This window comes from Eleutherodactylus coqui, chromosome 6 (assembly GCF_035609145.1).
Source record: "Eleutherodactylus coqui strain aEleCoq1 chromosome 6, aEleCoq1.hap1, whole genome shotgun sequence".
Lineage (NCBI taxonomy): Eukaryota > Metazoa > Chordata > Amphibia > Anura > Eleutherodactylidae > Eleutherodactylus > Eleutherodactylus coqui.
The window spans coordinates 235,810,766-235,824,648 of NC_089842.1; the positions used below are offsets into that span (position 1 = coordinate 235,810,766).

The 13,883-nt window shown below is 46.5% G+C and overlaps 1 protein-coding gene across 7 annotated transcripts in view; it reads left to right on the forward strand.

Annotated features, from left to right (window-relative positions):
- The window catches only part of LOC136633421 (death-associated protein kinase 2-like), a 704,757-nt gene that overhangs the window by 607,175 nt on the left and 83,699 nt on the right, over window positions 1-13,883 (forward strand). Inside the window, exon 1 of one of the 7 annotated variants that reach the window (XM_066609141.1) lies at window positions 12,282-12,405. The exons of the other annotated variants lie outside the window; for them this stretch is intronic. The gene's annotated coding sequence lies outside the window, so the exon portion shown is untranslated. Of the gene's footprint in view, window positions 1-12,281; window positions 12,406-13,883 lie in introns of those variants that run through there. 7 annotated transcript variants of the gene reach the window in all.

A 13,883-nucleotide genomic window follows, 5' to 3' on the forward strand; every position in this document is an offset into this window, starting at 1 on the left:
AAAGCACCAGAACGAAGCTCATTGCATAATTGTGGCACCATGATTAAGAAGTTGTGTTGTACGGGGCCAATGCAATGCCTTAGAACATCAGAGAGAAGGAGACAGAGCCAGGAGGAGGATGATTCATGGAGCTCCATGAGACACTGTTGAAGAATGGAGAAAGAAAATGATCTGGCTGGGGGAACCTACCCCCAAGTTACATCCACCTGGTGGTCCCCCTAAAAGCGCTCTGTGCAACTGTACAGGTCCAGGCATGCACAAAAGCTACCTTAACGTAGCACTAGATGGGGTATGATGCTACCAATTGGGACATTTGTGGGTCCCATTGTGACATCCATAGATAAGCTCTCAAACAGTCTGGCAAATGTCTAGGTGCCTGGCCATGTAGTGCCTACAACTTGTCCCAGGGGGAAGACATGAAGTCCAAAGTTCCCACAATTCACTGGCTTATTTTCACTCCAGTTTTGGGAGGAACTCAGTCCTGGTCCTCTCAGAAGTGTTGGTGGCACGTATCAATGCATGCCACTTCGGCTGGACGTAAGAACATGGGGATCATATTCAGTTCTGCTCGGCAAACATCGGGGCCAGACAATGACTCCCAAGTACAGAATGCTCCCTAATGAATAATTAGAACTCTTGTCTTTGGCAGGGTCTCCACGTTGATGTTCTGCAGATGCAGGTTCCTGGAGCTGTATAGTTGGATCTTCCATTCTTGATTTGCCTTTAGATTAATGAGTACATGGATAATTCCTTCCAGGTTCCTAACACAGGCCATTCATCCCACTGCACACCCAGAAGACTATCTGAGGAATGCTGAGCATTGTGGGCCAAGATCTGCAGAGCAGAAATACTTAGATTTCACATTCTGGCACGTTTGACCACAGGCTGCTTGTATCATGAGACGCCTATTGTTAGACTTGAAGGAGTAGATACATCTTGGCGCTAAAGTCTTTGACTGGAGGTTAAGTTGGATTTGTTGACTGCTCACAATGCCAATGCGGACTGACTTGTTTACGGACTAGATTTATGAGTGCACCTAGACCGAGTCATTGAATGGCTGCCAATAGCAGAAATTGCCTGGACACATTAGTCCTTTACTTTTCCAAACCATTATTAACTCCCAGATATTTAATCGGTCCTCAAGGCGTACGGTCCTCAAACTAATGCAGGTGGATGGGGACTGGTTAGTTGTCAATTGAGGCAGAAAAAGCGCAGAAAATCCTAGTTTTTACTCAACAAGCCAAAACGGCCAACACTTGTAAGAAGACGATTGCCTGGTTCACCTACCTTGTTTCCCCGAAAATGAGACCTACCCCGAAAATAAGCCCTGGCCTGATTTTTCAGGGAGGCTTGAAATATAAGCCTTCGCTGCATTTACCAAAAAAAAAAAAGGAATACATTAGCTAGCAGACTCGTTCCATGTCCTCCCAATGCTTGCCGGAGCCTCGCCATCGAGCACTGCTCAGACAATCAATGCAGCGCTGGATGAAGAAATCACAGCCGTTGCATTGTGGAGACGGGATTTATGAATTGGCTGAGCCGCCGCATTGATTGGCCAGTCCATAAATCTCACCTCCACAATGGGACGGCTGTGTTTGGTTCTTCGACCGTTGCTCAGCCAATCACAGCCATCGCATTGGTTCATTGAGCGCTGTATTGATTGGTTTTTGAGCGCTACTCAGCCAATCAGAGCTATTGCCCAACGAGGGCATTCTGGGCTTGGCGTATATACACCACACCCGGCCGTATGTATGGACGAGAAAAGGCTAATGTTAGCTGCGACTCGATTGCGTCAGCGTAAAAACGCATTGCCCGTGTGAAAGAGGCCTAAGGGAGAGTTGTGGTGCGTGGGAAGGATTTTCTACGGCACCTGCATGGGATTACACTGAAGAAGAGAAATCAGTATGCATGCCAATCAAGAACGGGGACGTGTCTGGCGTGGCGCGGAGGGGAAAATCGGACCCTCTTCAACTTATTTTAATACGGCGCGGGAAAATTTCAAAAATAAAATGTAAAGGTACTAAATGGATTACAGAACTAATTAGTGATAAAGAGGCCTCATTACCAGCGCTGTAAGGCTGCATTCCCACGAACGTATATCGGCTCGGTTTTCACGCCGAGCCGATATACGTCATCATGTGCAGGGGGGGGGGTGAGGATGGAAGAGCCAGGAGCAGGAACTGAGCTCCCGCCCCCTCTCTGCCTCCTCTCCACCCCTCTGCACTATTTGCAATGGGGAGAGGCGGAACGGGGGTGGGGCTAATTCGAAAAAAAAACCCCACAACTTAGCCCCGCCCCCGTCCCACCTCCTTTCATTGCAAATATTGCAGAGGGGCGGGGAGGAGGCAGAGAGGGGGTGGGAGCTCAGTTCCTGCTCTTGGCTCTTCCAGCCTCCCCCCCCCCCCCCCCGCAGATGAGGACAACTTATATCGGCTCGGCGTGAAAACCGAGCCGATATACGTTCATGGGAATGCAGCCTTAGAGGTTTATGATAGATTACATTGTAAAAACTTAATGACATTAAGTTTATGGTTCATTTATGAGAAGACAGGTTCCCTTTAGAGGCTTGTATTGCCCCACGTGGCGCAGTTTCTAGCCATAGTGTCCATCCATTAAGAAACTGTTAGAAGCAGGTCTGATAAGTTTACTGAACACATTTCCCTCTTTGTCCCATGGACACTCAGCTTATTGGTTCAAGTTGGCCAACAAATCCTTAAAGCCCCAGGTATTAGTGTATCTTGACGCCACTGGAAGGTAGGGGTTTGACAGGACTTTCATGAGGAACACCCTCTGTCACACCCCTAGCTCCCAATTGGTTGAAGAGCCGAAGGCCCTGCTACCGTGAATTTAGTCCTGAAGCGGCCGGCTCCACTGATGTGACTGCAGGAACCCTGGCATTGCCCTTGCCCGGCGCACTGCACTCCCTCCTGAAGCAGCGCCCCCCCCACCACTCATTACCACTCACCGCTCCAGCACATGCACCCCTGCTGTAGGCAAACAGGTCCACTCATTAAACAGGGTCCCCCCCGGTGCTCCGTCCGACCGACCGTTCCGCTTACTAGTTTCTAACTGGCGGCTCTCTGTGCAGCGCTCACCGCTCCCTGGCACTGCACCACTATGAAGTTCCGATTGCCGCCTCACTGTGCTCCGCTCACCACTGCGTCCCACTACTGCCCTCAGAAGTCCTGACTGTCGGCTCTCTCGGCAGCGCTCACTGCTGCGTCCCACAATACCGCTCACACGTGTATACCGCCGGCTCTCTCTGCGCAGCGCTCACCACTGCATCCCACAGCAACGCTGACAAGTCCTGCACGCCAGCTCTGTCCGCAGCACTCACTGCTCCATCCAACGCCTCTCCTCCTTCTTCCACGTCCGCAGCCACCGACTCCAGGACCTGTGAGACCACTGCCAGGAAGACAGCCGGAGAGCCAATCAGCAACAGGGGGCGGCAACCTCCTGTCAAACTTCATGTATCTTGGCTTCACCAGTATTTCTGGTGGTGTCAAGATACACTAATACCAAAGCCCCATTTGCACACAAAGATTATCGCTCAAAATTTAGTCAAACAAGCGATAATAATCGTTGCATGTAAACACGGCCATCATGCACTTTTAGGCTGAACAATGATTTTAAGGTGAATTTAAAATCCATCATTCAGCCGCAGAGAGATAACAGGGACCGCGTGCTGTTTTCTCAGCAGGTGCCGGGAGATTACATTGTATTCTGCCGACAGCCCCACCGAGAACAATGGAGCTGATTGCAGAGCTCAGACAACATGCTGTGATCTGCAAACAGCTCCTGGAGGACCTTTTACTCGCAAATTAAGATGATAAAGTGCTAATAGACGTTACTGTTAATCAACATTTATTGCAAAAAGGTCGCTCAAAACTTTTAATCGTTCGAAACATTGTCTTTGCATGTAAACGGGCCTTAAGTCTATGTTCAGGTTTTATTTGAGAGGTTAAGAGTTAACTGCGAAGCCATGTAAGTATGCTGCTAATTTGCCTCATGGTAAACTAGACATTATAGGGTTGCTGGTATGCATGTCTGACATTTATTAGGTCCTGTGACCCCCGGATAGTCATCTTTCTCCTCTTCAGCGGTATGACCAGGGCAGTATGTATTATCTATGTGTAATGTGATGTGACATTTCCGCATCCCCGAGGGGGGAGGCTCCTGCTGCAGAACAGTCATGCAGGATTGTAGTCTCAAGAATGTCACCTTTTGGCCTTATCAAACAGGTCTTCAAAGAGAATAGCAGCTTCTTCGGGGCTCTTCAGGGCAGGACTGGAGATGGTCTGAGGGCTTCCGCACTTGTAGGATAAGGAGCTCGGCAACCGAAATATAGAATTATAAACTGTCTCCCCCCGCCCAACGCATTGCGGGCTTGGTGTATATGCGCCAGGCAATTGTTTGATCGCTAGAATAGTACACTGCATTACTTATGCAGTGCATTCTACTAAGCCTATGACAGCAGCCTATTAGGCTCTGCCAGAGGCGGCATCTAACAGGTTGAGTTAAATGGCAGACATGGAGGCCTTCAACAGACCTCCAGCTGCCATGGAAACCCATTGGGACCTTGCAATTGCAATGCAGGCTTCTAATGGGTGACAGAAAGAGTCCCATCCGCTTGTCATCCGCTTACATGTTGCAGTTGCCGAGGTTTCTCCACTCCTGGCTGTTAGAGCAGGAGCCCGGCTGTCAGTAGTTAGCCAAGCCACCGCCTTAAAAAGATGTAAGTACAGGTTTGAAGCCCATTAGTGAGCTCACTAAAAAGTCGTATTGCGGTCATGAAGGGGTTAACCATTTTAGGACAAAGAAAGTACAATGTTTTGTGTCCAGTGCAGCAGATCAGATATTTCGGAGATCACAAGCTCCATACGAAGGCCTTTTCCTTCCTTCCTGATATTATTTATCATGTGCTCTTTTGCAGGCAGATATCAGTATTTCCGTACAGAATGATTCTGGCTAGAGGTTGTAAATATGGAGTTGTTGATGACTTTAGCGCACATGCGGCAGGAAACTCCACCACGAATCTGTGGTTAACCCGCAGAAAAATCCAGATGTGTAACATGCGGCTTTTGCGGCAAGTTTTGCCTCTTTTAGTGCCCAGCCTGTTTAAAAAGTTGGATATTGACTGATAGTGTAGCTAGCAGCCAATAGGTGGCGCTGTGGAGGATTGTTCCATCACTCATTTACATAGCTTTTTCCCAGGGAACATTGCATGGTCTGTTAGGCTCCCTACACCCTCATGGTGCTCTCCGTAAGGAGAAACAGTAGCTCCCTGGACTCTCCAGGGCGATATCCACTGTGAGAGGCTGTAACAGAAATTGGCGGCTGCAAAAATGTTATACTCTGCACGACGGATCAAATGACGAGCAGAAGAAACTTCTTTTTTTCAGAATTTGCAGTAAAATTTGCACAAAAAAACGGCAACAAATTCTGCAGTTTTTCTGAAATTCTACGCAGCCAACCTGTCCTGTGTGCATTTACTCTTACGAGACGCCACTTCCTATGGCAGCGATTGGCAGCACGGTTGTCAGCACTCTTGCCTTGCAGCGCTGGGGTCCTAGGTTCAAATCCGACCCAGAGCAACTCTGCATAGAGTTTTATGTTTTCTCCGTGCCTGAATGGATTTCCTCCCATACTCCAAAAACAGCAATAGGCGACTTTGGACTGAGAGCCCCATCTGTGTGCAGCGCTGCGGAATATGTGTGCACTATACTAGTGACTGCGGACCCTTGGCTAGTGTGTTTGAAGAAGAAGGTGCAGAGCCTGCTCTGAGTCACTTGGATACTAGAAAGACCTTGTCTGGGGTAAAACTTTTATTACGCAATTTTGCAAAACAATCCGTCTCTGTCGTACAGCCTCAATTTTTTTGGGTGCTGATGAGTTTGTTGGTGCTGAGAACTGGATATATTCAAATTTTGTCTAGCCAGCTGCCCAGATCTGAATCCCATTGAAGATCTGTGGGTGACCTGAAGAGGGCGCTACACACCAGATGCCCTCGCGATCTAACGCCTTTGGAGCGCTGTTGCAAGGAAGAGTGGGCAGAGATTGACAAGTCAAGATGTACCCTGCTGGTAGACGCCAACCCAAAAAGACTGAATGCTGACAAAAAAGGCAAAGGATACATCAACAAAGTATTAGTTTTAGGGTGTGCATATTTATGGAACTAGATTATTTTAGTTTTCTTTTTAAATTTTTTAACCTTAAAGGATTTCAGTTTGTTTTCCGCTGGAATTATACAGATAATGGGTCACATGGAGGTGGAAAGAAATCGGAATTGATTCATCTTTGTCAGATTTTTTTAATATGGCAAAAAACTGGCATCTTAACAGGGGTGTGTGGACTTTTCACAGCTCTGCTACATGCACCTCACACACAGCTTTGCTACATGCACCTCACACACACAGTTCTGCTACATGCACCTCACACACACATATACAGCTCTGCTACATGCACCTCACACACACATACAGCTCTGCTACATGCACCTCACACACACATACAGCTGCTACATGCACCTCACACACACATACAGCTCTCCGACATGCACCTCACACACACACAGCTCTGCTACATGCACCTCACACACAGCTCTTCTACGTGTACCTCACACACAGCTCTGCTACATGCATCTCACACACACACAGCTCTGCTACATGCCCCTCACACACACAGCTCTGCTACATGCACCTCACACACACAGCTCTGCTACATGCACCTCACATGCACATACAGCTCTGCTACATGCACCTCACATGCACATACAGCTCTGCTACATGCACCTCACACGCACATACAGCTCTGCTACATGCACCTCACACGCAGCTCTGCTACATGGACCTCACACGCAGCTCTGCTACATGCACCTCACATGCACATACAGCTCTGCTACATGCACCTCACACGCACACACAGCTCTGCTACATGCACCTCAAACACACAGCTCTGCTACATGCACCTCACACACACAGCTCTGCTACATGGACCTCTCACACACACACACACTCACAGCTCTGCTACATGCACCTCTCACACACACAGCTCTGCTACATGCACCTCACACACAGCTCTGCTACATGCACCTCACACACAGATACAGCTCTGCTACATGCACTTCACACACACAGCTCTGCTACATGCACCTCACACACACACAGCTCTGCTATGTGCACCTCACACACACACAGCTCTGCTACGTACACCTCACACACACAGCTCTGCTACATGCACCTCACACACACACAGCTCTGCTACGTGCACCACATACACACACACACACAGCTCTGCTACGTGCACCACACACACACAGCTCTGTTACGTGCACCACACGCACACACACAGCTCTGTTACGTGCACCACACGCGCACACACACAGCTTTGTTACGTGCACCACACACACACACACACACAGCTCTGCTACGTGCACCTCACACACAGATACAGCTCTGCTACGTGCACCTCACAGATACAGCTCTGCTACGTGCACCTTGACACACACACAGCTCTGCTACATGCACCTTGACACACACAGCTCTGCTACGTGCACCTCACACACACACACAGCTCTGCTACTTGCACCTCACACACACACAGCTCTGCTACGTTCACCACACACACAGCTCTGCTACATGCACCTCACACACACACAGCTGTGCTACATGCACCTTGACACACACACAGCTCTGCTACATGCACCTTGACACACACACAGCTCTGCTACATGCACCTTGACACACACAGCTCTGCTACATGCACCTCACACACACACAGCTTTGCTACATACAGCTCTGCTACATGCACCTCACACACAGCTCTGCTACATGCACCTCACACACACACAGCTCTGCTGCATGCACCTCACACACACTCTATATTGCAGCAACAGTTGGTTTTATTCAAACAGGTAAATGATTCTTCGTCAGATCCGGGGCACAAGTCTTATTACAGAAGGTAATGTAATTGCGGAGGGCTAAGCGGTTACCATGGCAATCGGACACCAGATAATTAACAATAGTGCAGAAATACTGCAATGTATTATCAAAGCATCGCAGGTTCAAGTCTCTTACAGGGACATTAAAAATGTAAAAAAAAGATCCCCAAAAAGCAAACTCTTTTTGCGCGCTCTCTTCTCTCTATTTAGAAAAAAAAAAACATTTGGTATCGTCGCATCTGTAATGATCTGTATAATAAATTGAATACACTTTTTACCCTACACAGCAAATGCTGTGAAAAAAAATATAAAGCTCAGAGCAAAATGCCTTTTTATTGTTCACTTTGCCTCCCATAAAAACACAACAAAAGTGATCAAAAAGGCCATATGTACCCCAAAATTGCATCAATAAAAACTACAGCTCACCGTGCAAAAAACAAGCCCCCTCAGAGCTCCATCCATGGAAAAGTAAAAAAGGTATGGGACTTTGAACGCAGTGCTGCAAAAAAAAGTTTTTTTTCTGCAAAAGTGGAAAAACCTTAAAAAATATATAATTTTATTGTTGTCGTAAGTTTGTGAACCTATAGAAAAAAAATTGTCATGTCATTCATGCTGCATGATTACCTCAATAACTAACAAATAAAAACTATGGACCACCAAGCAAAAAAAAAAACAAGACTCCCCCTACCGCCATGTTGGCGGAAAAACCAAAAAGTTATAGCTTTTGAAAAGTGGAGCTAAAAATCCCCAAACAATTGTCACATCCTTTGGTCCAAAATAGGTCGTGTCACTAAAGGGTTAATATTGAGCTGCACATATTTTATTTTTATGTGTTTTGGACTGGGTTCGTTAATTTTGTCCCAGCAGTCCGGACCCCCCGAGGGTTGACGGTGGCTCCCATACTGAGTCTTACAGAGAAGTATTACTGAGCGGTGATCCCTACGCTTTACGATAACTTTATACTTGTGTGTTTAGACGCTTCTTCGCTGTTAACACCCAGGAGTCAAAAGAAAAACATAAACTGTCCTAATGTTTCATGCCGGGAATATTTGTGAGCGGCTGGTATTTCCATTGGAGATAATGTAATGTGGGGCTATAACTGCCCGCTTATCTCCGCTGTGAATTGAGTTTTCCGCTTTTCTATTTGTTCAGTGTTCTTGGGTTATACAACTTGTTTATGTTGTTTGATAAAAGGCTTCTTGTAGTGATGGGCAGCGTCTGCAGATCACATCTGTTTGTCAGAGCTGTCCTCTAGAAACCCCTAAAAAACATTCCTCCTTAATTACAACCAGAAGGGCTGCTATGGATCCCGCCTGAAGCTGATCACGAGGCATCAAAGTCTGAAGAACATCAGAGATATCACTTGTCTGCAGATCTAGATACTTGTGTTATATCTGCTGATATCCTGGCCCACAAAAACTGCCACATCAGTCAGATGGCAGATGGAAAAATGTTCAGTTTGCCAGTCGGGTATAGTGTCTCAATGCAGCAGAGAAGACCCCTCTACTTTCACTTATCTCCTAATATACGGGTTATGGCTGACCCCTGGCATCTTTCCCTCCTCATTCAAGCATGCCATCATATCCCCACTGCTAAAGAAACCGACTCTTAACTCGACTGATGCTGCCAACTACCGACCCATCTCAAGCCTCCCCTTCATCTCAAAACTAGTAGAACGCCTGGTTTACTCCCGCCTTATAAGCTGTCTCTCAGAAAACGCTCTTCTTGACCCCTTCTAGTCCGGCTTCCACTCCCTACATTCGACAGAAACCGCCCTGACTAAAGTGTCAAACGACCTCCTGATGGCCAAGTCGAGGGCCGACTACTCCTTACTGAACCTCCTCGACCTCTCTGCAGCTTTTGACTACAAACTCCTCCTCAGTCAGCTGCACCTCCAGAACATCGCCCTTTTCTCACCGTGGACACGCTAAAAACGCTCACTGTTGCCCTCATCCACTCTCGGCTTGATAATTGCAACTCGCTGCTGATCGGCCTCCCTGGCGCCAGACTCTCCCCCCTCCAATCAACCCTGAATGTGGCAGCCAGGCTCATCTTCCTGTCCAGCCGCTACTCGGACGCCTCTGCCCTGTGCCAGTCGCTGCACTGGCTGCCCGTCAAATACAGAATTCAATTTAAACTCCCTACCCTCGTCCATAAAGCCCTCCACAGCACCGCGCCGCCCTACATTGCTTTCCTCATCTCAATTCACCACCCAGTTCGCTTCCTCTGCTCCGCTAATGAAATCAGATTAAGCGCCCCTTTAACCTGAACCTCTCATTTTCACCTCCAAAACTTCTCCAGAGGAACACCTGTCGTCTGGAACGTGCTACCCAAAACTATCCGGGCAATCCCCGACACACAAAACTTCAGGTGTGCCGGCACAATTTCAAGGGGTTTAGTTCCAGCACCATGGCACTCCACTTATTCCCAGAGAGATATGTGTCTGTAAAGGAGACTCAAGTGAAAGGGAGGTAACTGAAGGTGTAAGAGGGGTGGCTGTTGTACTGCTGTTGTAGTGCCGTCATTGTTCCAATATTGTCATTTTCAGGTATGCATAACATACAAGTTGTAGTTATTAGCTAGTTGTAGTCAGGATTGAGAATCGGTACCGTTAAAAGGTTTTTGGTCTCTAAATTTCATATTACTGTTTTGTTTCACTTCAAAGTAATATTCCCTATTTTTGTAACTCCGTCGTCTTCATCGTATCCTCACCTACTACCACCCAAGATACTTCCATGGGCTGATAGGACTTGGGGTCTTAGACACTGGATTTGCACCCCAAGTTCCAAGGCCTGTCATCTACTTCAACCCTTTTGGAAGAATGAAGCCATCCCAGTGATCAACCAGAATCAGTTCACCATAAAACCATGGACACCTTGAAGGTGCTATCTCCAGCTGAAGTGGTTATCTAGATGGGACAACGCCTTTGTTCTTGAAGGTGCTGAACATATTAGAGATAGGACAGGGACTTTTGGACTTTGTGAGCAAATCGGACGCTAGGGTTGTGACAGGGGCGTTCCTGCTGTCAAACCCCTAGTTTCCGGTGGCTTCAAGATACAATAATACCCTTTTGTGGATTTCTCCTCCGTTGTCTCATTGAGAGTCCTCCAGAGAACAGAGTACTGGAGTAAAATACTGATCTCATTCCTGTTACATCTGTTTGCAGGTTACAAACTGACTTATTACAAGGAGAAACGAATCTCAAGAGGGGGAACCGAAATCAGTACAGAAATACATACATGAAGCTTAGCGGTCATATATATGTGCTAGATAAAGAAGACAGACAATTCCCTTAAAGGGGTTGTGCCAAGTTATAAAGTTAGCCACAGGATAGGGGATAATTTTATGATCATAGGGGTCTGACTGCTGGAACCCCCACTGATTCTGTGAACAAGGGTCCTGTTGGTCCCTTAGTGAATGAAGCCTAGGCCGCGCAGGTTTGCCACCGCTCCATTCACTTCAATGACAGCGCCAGAGATTACCAAATTCAAGCGCTTTGACAATCTCCGTCACTGTCATTGAAGTGAATGAAGTGGCAGCACGCCTACACGACCCCCACCTCATTCACTTGGGGATTGGTGGGGGTACCAACAGTCAGACCCCCACCAATCATAAAATTATCCCCTATCTTGTGGACAGGGCATGACTTTATAACTTGGCACAACGTCCTTAAGACCTTATTCAGACAAGCAACATGTTGGTCTAAGTGTAATCAGTATGTCCTCCTTAGGCTATGTTGACATTTGCATCGGGGGTTCTGTTTTCCTTCTCTGTTATGGGAGGAAGAAAGGGGAATGCCGTGGCCGAATGGATTCGTCTTATGACAGCACCCAATGGCACATAACGGACTCCATTCACTATAATGGGGTCCATTCAGTTTCCGTTTTATACCTAATCCGATTAGCAGATCAACTTCGACTTACAGAAAAAGATTGGTGGTTGGCCAATACTTTCGTCAACATAGTGTATGCAGTGCATGTATTCATTCATCCACATCCGTCTCTTATTAAGCAGTGATTATTAATTATCTGTACTGCAAGCAATGAAGCCAGTCTTCTAGGAAGCTAATTAAGCCGTCGTCATGTTATTGAATTGTGGGCAGACAGCCAGGTATTTGTATACTGACCTCCTCCATGTCACACGGATGTGTCACAGGGTCATTAACAAAACCCATCCAATTAAGGAAGGAAACACTCAGACAATGACGCCGGCTCCAATAACGATAGGAATGACAATTGGTTTATATATTACACACAGTACTTGGCTACATGGGGATATTAGTCGAAGAGAATTGGTCATGTGAGTTTAATATGTCATATTAATGGGCGTTCCCCGGTGAGAATTTACTGAACTCCTCACGTTGTCCTTTCTGTAACTCGGGCACGCTGAGACTTGGCCAGGAATTCGGCTTGTAGTAGAGGGATCTCCTAACCATCCAACAAGTCAATGAGTAGTGACACTGCAAGGTGGGTTCAGACTGAGTTTTAATGACTCTAGTACATGAAATGAGGTTGCTGATCATGACTTTTGGATATAGTGTGTAGTATTTTGTAGGTTTCTCAGTGATGGCTTTTCTGGGATGGGTTTTGTAGGTTGCTGATGGTGGCCTTTGAGGTACCTTCTTATTGAGCTGGCAGATGATGGCTTTTGTGGCGTTGTGTTTTGCAGGTCTCTGATGATGGCTTTTGTGGTGCACTATTTTTGAGGTTGCTGATGATCGCTTCTGTACCACCATATTTTTGAGGTTGCTGATGATCGCTTCCGTACCACCATATTTTGGAAGTTGCCAGTGATGGATTTTGCTGTACTCTATATGTGAGGTTACTGGTTATGGTTTTAGTAGTGCTGCATTTTGGTGGTCAATGATGATGGCTTTCGTGGTGCAGTATTTTTGAGATTACCCACTGATGGCTTTTGTAGGACAGTATTTTGGAGGTTCTCATGATGACTTTGGTGGGCCACTATTTTGCAGGTTGCTCAATGATGATTAGAGATGAGCGAGCATGCTCGTTTAAGGTTGATGCTCGATCGAGCATCGGTCTTGTCAAGTAACTGATTACTCGACCGAGTACCATGCGGTGGGGGGGGGGGGGGTGAGCCGGGGGTGAGTGAGAGAGATCTCTCTCTCTCGCCCCCCGCGGCCCCCCACATGGATGGTGCTCGGTTGAGTAATCAGTTACTTGACAAGGCCGATGCTCGATCGAGCATCAACCTTAAACGAGCGTGCTCGCTCATCACTAATGATGATGCTTTTGTAGCAGACTATTTTGTAACACAATATAACATTTTTCTGTCCAATTTGTAATTTTTGGTACATATTTTCTGTAATGGAGTTAAATTCCACGAAGCAGGATTTCATTTTGCTCAGATCTCGCATTTTGTGATGACTAAATACATTTTGTAATATCTACAATGCAATGTTTAACAACAGGACTGAATAGTTAATTATGGGAATTGGTCGCCTCATTCTCGTGTTAGTGATACAATATTATGCAGTTTTCTAAAAAAATTATCAAAATGTGATGTCATTTGGAATGAAACTGTTGTCATAATTTTTATAAGTATCGATATGTTTGCTATTAACAGGTTGGTCCTTCATTACCTTGAGTGCTGAAGGAATACATTGAAAAATACTCATTGCGAACCGTGGGAAATTAGCATTTTAATATCAGCCTTCTGACTGTGTAAATGAAAGTAGGAATCTAGATATATGAATCACTGAGCCTGGAGTTGGGATTGTATTCATGGTGAATAATCTCTCTGGGGGCACGGTCCTCGGGGGCGTATCCTACATAGTCCAGTCAGTCCACCGAGGATCTTGCTAGACTTTTCTTATTAATGCTGTTTAATTCATTGTAAGATTAATCATGTAAGACTAATAGTGACAGCAATGCAGTTACCGTATATACCGTGTTTCCCCCAAAATAAGAGACTGTTTTATATT